This window comes from Lingula anatina, chromosome 8 (genome assembly GCF_051362555.1).
Source record: "Lingula anatina isolate TDL-2025a chromosome 8, LinAna3.0, whole genome shotgun sequence".
NCBI classification, from domain to species: Eukaryota; Metazoa; Brachiopoda; class Lingulata; order Lingulida; family Lingulidae; genus Lingula; species Lingula anatina.
Genome location: NC_141774.1, coordinates 11,703,234 through 11,710,550, shown reverse-complemented (window position 1 = coordinate 11,710,550; position 7,317 = coordinate 11,703,234).

Sequence of the window (7,317 nt, the reverse complement as noted above, 5' to 3'; positions counted from 1 at the left end):
TTCCTCACCGATATGGGTAAAAGGGGCATAATAGGAACTTTCAGATGGTTCTGAAAAGCATCGATGTTCATAAAGTCTTAATGCAGCAAGCGTTGACTGTATTCGTTGACAACGGGTTCTCCCCCCCCCCCACATCACCTAAAAAATCTTTGCCACATGAAAGATTGTTCAGTATATCTATGGTTGTATAGAATGCAACATTTAAATAATTTTAGGAGAGATTTTTCCTACAAATGTATTATTATCGTAATGTTATTTTCATTTAATGTACAACTTCAACCCACTCGGTTGTTATATTAACATAATGAATTTTTATTATTATTTTAATAATGAATTAAATTTTCTCTAGAATAAGATGTAAGAGATAAGAAGGAAAACACCTGTTAGAACAAGACGGAAAACACGTGCCTTTATTTTGAAATACTCCATATTGTATTGTATTTTCACAATTGTCCAGGAAAACAAGTCCCTGGTCATCGAAACTGATAAATGATCCTATGTCAACTTCGGTTTATCATGTGTAAATACTTCAGACATTCCATCAGACGGTATTGTCTAAGGCCGTATTCACAACCAAAGTTGATCCGCGGACTAACAGATACGTGGATCAAATATGGCTGGCCTTCTTGAAAGCTTATCTCCTAATCCCTGCGGGGAATCTATTTATGACGAAGTCGTTGTCTTTATCTTACAGCTGATGTTACGCGAGGTAGCAAATGCAACTCAGATATTATCTTCTTTATTATTTACTGTTTCTATTTCTACCTCAAGCAATCTGTAGCGGCCTTTCCCCCCGTTTACATTATGCGCAGTTGTATAGATATCATAAAAGCATGTCATTCAACTAGAGTTACTCTACAAAACATACCCTACTCTTATTCGCTGCATGCTGTTACCTACTAACATTAAATATTCGATGTTTTTAGGGAATTATGCGGCAAGCTTTCAAGATGGTCAGCCATATTTGATCCACGGAACAGTTAGTCCGCAACCAACTTGTTTTGAATGCGGCCTTAATCTACGGTTTACGATAATTGCACTTGACCAATGCATGTCTAGCACTCGTGATGAATGCTGTGTTGATTTATGTCAATCTAGACGATACGTGGTCGCCTGCTATCGCAATGATCAATGGCGATCACTTTTACCGCTTATCCATCTTATCTCTCTCTATTTCACTACACACAAGGATACATGCCCCCTCCAAACACACACACACAGACACACTTCGAGAGAGAGAGAGAGAGAGAGAGAGAGAGAGAGAGTTGTGGCACTGAGAAAGGCCAGGCCAAACAACTTACAGCATCTTAACTGAATTTCGTCTGACGAGTAACACACTGATATACGGTTGGACTCATCACTCTCTTTGCGCACACACACGCACATGTGCACGCTTACAGCAAATGATCTTGCTCATGTCATATAAATAGGTGACAAATATATGACAAAAATGAAATAAGAATAAAAAGGAAACGAAGAAATGACTTACAAGATAGTGTGTGTGTCTGTGTGTGTGTGTGCGTGTGTGTGCGCATGTGTGTGTGGGGGGGGTCTAAATAATAAAATGAATTCAAATGTTAGTTTAAACAAATAAACGGAAAAAAATGCAATAAACGAACTATTCACAACACCCTAATCTATATCCCCCCCCCCCCCCCCCCCCCCCCCCCCCCCCCCCCGTTTTAAGTAAAACATCAAGTCATGCTTTGAAAATAAACCACACTTTCCACGGCATGTTTATCAGCTCCTTATCTTTCAGTGCACTGGTTGAACCAAGGCGATAATCATTGAGACAGTTGTCATCAAAGTTGATGAGGTCAGAATAAAAATAAAATACACTTACGAAACTGTTTATGTGACTGCTCGATTCTGAGAAATAATGAAACTATTTTAAATGGAAATTATCTAAACGAGGTAGTACATGTATCCCTAAAGTAACGACAACAGATGACAAACATGTTGTGACAGATATACATACTGCGACATATGCTCGCTGTTATGAAAGCGATATTAAATGTGTTAGGTGAGAAATCGCATTTGCAGACTTTCTCACAGTTTTCGCCTGGTGAATTGTTGCAAGCATTTTGAGCCCTGATAGTAACGCTATTGAGCATATGTGGGTTGCATTGAAGGACAGGGTACAGACGAGAGTCAACCCAGTATCTAATCTGGACCAAGATGTATAAATGGAAATTAAACAGGCGGTTAGTTAAACGGCGTTCAATTTATTCAGTGGTTAGCAACTACATGCATGAACCATATATCCACAACATATTGCAAGGTGTTGCTTTAAACAAAATATAAGACCCACAACCTATTGTTTCATTTCTTTTAGTATTCTTTGCCATACGAAATATTTGAAAGAATGGAAGAAAGTAAACCAAAATCAAACAAACCAAAAATACAAATACATTGTATACAAAGCAATCAAGATTCCGTTAAAAGTGAAAACCTAATACACGGTTCTCAGCAATGACCGAAGTGCTGGCACCTGAAATAGAATCAAATGCAGACTCTCGTGGGACCATGGAAATTACCTTTTGAGCTAGTTAAGCGGAAACTCGCACGTACGGAGGATGGTTTGTTTCCCGTATTACGGTCAATCGAGTGATCTATCGAAAAAAAAAAGCATGGTAGCGGCTAATAACAAATTCGAATCCCGTCCTTATCTTTAGCGTGCACACCAGGAAGTAATTGCCAAGTCCCCAGTTAACCGTTTTTCTTTTACTTGATAACCCCAACATTATTTGATAAGATATAGCATTCCTTGGTGAGTCATATTTATAAAAAAGGAAATTCCGTACACCTCCAAATTTTTATAATCTCTTCTATACCAGCTTGTCACATATCTTGAAAGATTTTAGCAAATGATTCCATTTATTTTTTGCTGCAAAAAGACAAATAAACGAACAAATTCGCAAACTAAAGGTACCGAGGACATCGCCATCTTGTCGAATGCAATCATAATGCAATCCCTCTTCACCCCTCAAAAGAAAAGTGTCACCCTTTCCGTCGTATTGCTTATGCCGTATGCACTTAGTACAATGTGGAGTCTGATACCATATTTGTTATACATTAACATCATTTTCTTGTGGTGCGATGGTAGAGTGACAAGTTTAAAGTACAAGATATTCCCTTTTAATCAAACAATATATAATCGTAATGACTGCCAATCAATAAAATTAATAATTAATATCACAGATATGGACATTTCTTGGAAATAGATATTAACACTTCCATATTGTCACAGTAACAATAACGTACTGCTAGGGGGCGCAGGCAGACTAGAAAATCGTACCCTCAGTTTGGGACGAAAGGAAGATTAAAATTTTAAAAGATAGATTTTCAAAGAATGTCTACTACATTCTCCTATTGCATTATATATACCATAGATGTGTGGAAGAGTGACAAGTTTAAAGTACAATATATTCACTTTTAATTAAACAATATATAATCGTAATGGTTACTAATCAATAAAATTAATAATTAATATCACAGATCAGGACATTCTTGGAAAGCGACATGAACACTCCCAATACAATAACACAAATCGGGGATATTTTTGTGTCACAAATAAGGTATAAAACAGTAGCCGGGGTGCCAACAATCAGCAAAAGTCAGCGAGCAGCGGTGTTTGTTGTAAGCCGTGGTCTGTGTACATTTGATGTGAAGAACCTAATCGCTAATCGGTCTGTTTTAAACATTTTTTAAAATTTCTTATCAAAATATTCCTGCTAGAGGCCAGCTAATTTGGGTTCATAATATAAAAACATAGCCTTAAGACACAAACATTGTGATAGTATGATAGAAATGGTCAAGCTTGTCACAAGACAGTAGGGCCTATGTGTCAATTTGATTGTCCCTATTTCCTAGCCATCTCATCACATTGATAGGTAACAACAATTTTAGTTTAAGTGTTCAGATCATCTCATATTGGCAAAGGGTGTGAAGTTAACAAACCCCAAAAATTGCTTTGGATTTCATCACACTCCCAATATGTCACACCAACAGATAAAGAGCACCATGCTCCATTGTAAACGTACGTTCCCGTCAGACTTTATGGACTAATGCTAGTCAAGCAACATGGAAGACACGACAACGAATGAGAGGCCCATGCAAACTACTTTCTTTAAAAACCATTAACTATACGGCTAAATTTTTTAACTGATGTGACAAGAACGTACTGCTCGGGGGCGTAGGCGGACTTGAAAATCGTACCCCCAGTTTGGGACGAAAGGAAAATTAAAATTTTAAATGAGAGATTTTCAAAGAATGTCTACTGCATTCTCCTATTACACTAGCATTATATGTACGGTAGATGTGTGGAAAATGGTCAATTAATTCAATGTCATTACTTTTTGCGTACACACCAGGAAGTAATTTCAAAGTCCCTAATGAACTGTTTTTCTTTTACTTAGTATCCCCATCATTCAGGGATGAGTTATGAAAGAAAATACTGTACACCTCCGAATTCTAATAATCTCTTTCTTTACCTATTTGTCGCATACATGAAAATGTTTAGGAGATCTTACCACGTATTTTTGCATATGCTGTGAAAAGACAAACAAACAAACAAATTCCCAAAGTAGGGGACCGAGCATAATCACCCCCCACTCATCCAAAAAATAAAAATAGATAAATAAATAAATAAATAAAAATAAATTAATTAATTAAATAATTGATTAATTAATTAATTAATTAAAAAATTATGATAAAAAGGTCACCCCTTCCGGAGTATGGTTAATGCTGTATACACCTAATACAGTGTTGAATCTGCATGGTACCACCTTGTTTCCATAAAAACCGTTAACTATACGGCATATAGTATTAATTGATGTGGGGATAACGTACTGATCGGGGGCGCTGGCAGACTCGAAAATCGTACCCTCAGTTTGTGTTAATAATAATAATAATTATTATTGTTATAGAATTTAAATAATAGATTTTTAAAGAATATCTATTGCATACGCCTATTGCACCAGCATTATACATGTATGCACAATAGATATAGAAATGATTAGAATTCTTAGGTGTACCGAACTTACTATCATAAATATGACTCATCCATGCCACGAATGAGGTATTTTATGGACTAATGATGAGGATACAAAGTACACGAAAAACAGTTAATTGCGCAATTGGAAATTACTTCCCAGTATGAACGCAAAAGATAAGGACATTGAATTAATTGACCATACTGTTGTCCACTGTCACATATCCTGAATATTTTTACAAATCTGTCCATATTAGTTTGCATTACGTGCGAAAAGATAAATTCACATATTAAGGGGACCTCGAGAACATTTTCTTCCTGTCGGGGGTAATGATAACTATAGCATAGTCACCCTCCTCTACCCCCCCCCCCAAAAAAAAAAAAAAAAAAAAAAAAAATCAAATAAACTAAGAAATAAATAAATGAAATCAAATGTATTCAAAAATAAAATAAAATAAAAAATAAAACGTCAACCCTACTGCTAATGTCAAATGCACTTAGTGCAGTATGGAGTCTGATACCATTTGGTTATACATTAACATCATTTCCTTGTGGTGCGATGGTAGAGTGACAAGTTTAAAGTACAAGATATTCACTTTTAATCAAACAGTATATAATCGTAATGACCACTAATCAATAAAAGTAATAATTAATATCACAGATATGGACATTCTTGGAAAGAGATATTAACATTTCCATATTGTCACAGTGACAATAACGTACTGCTTGGGGACGCAGGCAGACTTGAAAATCGTGCCATCAGTTTGGGACGAAAGGAAGATTAACATTTAAAAAGATAGATTTTCAAAGTATGTCTACTGCATTATCCTATTACACTAGCATTATATGTACAGTAGATGTGTGAAAATGGTCAATTAATTCAATGCCATTACTTTTTGCGTACACACCAGTAAGTTATTTCAAAGTCCCTAATTATCTGTATTTCTTTAACTTAGTATCTCCATCATTTTTCGATAAGATACACCATTCAGGGATGAGTTATGAAAGAAAATACCGTTCACCTCCAAATTCTTATAGTCTCTTCTTTACCTATTTGTTACATACATGAAAATCGTACCCTCAGATTATGTCAAAAAATAAATAAATAAATAAATAAATAAAAATAAAAATATATATCAAACAATAAAAATTAAACGATATAATTTCAAAGACTGTATACTGCATTCGCCTATTGCACTAGCATTATGTGCACAATAGATATAGAAATGATTAGAATTCTTAGGTGTAACGAACTTACTTTCATAAATATGACTCATCTACGAATGATGTATCTTATGGAACAATGATGAGGATACCAAGTACACGAAAAACAGTTAATTGCGCAATTGGAAATTACGTCCGGTGTGTACGCAAAAGATGAGGACATTAAATTAAATGACCATATTATTGTCCCGTGCCACATATTCTGAATTTTTTTACAAATCTGTCCATATAAGATTGCATTACGCTGCAAAAAGATACACAAATTCACATATTAAGGGGACCTCGAGTACATTTTCTTCCAGTCGGGGGTAATAATAACAATATAATAGCATAGTCACCCTCCTTCAACCATCCCCCCAAAAAAATTAAATAAACTAATAAATATATAGATTAAATGAAATTAAAAATTAAACGTCGCCCCTTCTGGCATATAGCTAATGTCATATGCACTTAGTACAATGTGGAGGCTGCTTCCATTTTGGTTATATATTAACATCATTTGCTTGTGTTGCGTTGGTTGAGTGACAAGTTTAAAGTACAAGATGTTCACTTTTAATCAAACAATATATAATCGTAATGACTACTAATCAATACAATTAATAATTAATATCACAGATATGGGCATTCTTGGAAAGAACACTTCCATTACAATAACACAAATCGGGGATATTTTTGTGTCATAAATAAGGTATAAAAGAGTAGCTGAGGTGCCAATAATCAGCAAAAGCCAGCGAGCAGCGGTGTATGCTGTAAGCCGTGGTCTGCGTACATTTGATGTGAAGAACCAAATCGGTAACTGTTTTAAACATTTCTATATTTTTTTATCAAAAACATACCTGCAGGTTGTCATTTAACTAAGGTTCATCATGAGAAAGTATAGGACGAAATATATAAGCACTGTACATATGTTAGGAGGACAACGTGTGTAATATTTAGATTCTGAAGTCAACGTCCAGATAAAAAAATGCACGTTTATCAGAACCGCACTTTTCAAAATGGAGTGTTATATGTATTTTTTTTTATATTTTAAAAGTTTCACATTAGCAATTTATTTGTCAGATGTTATGAATGATCAATGTATATGAAATAGAAAGAAACGA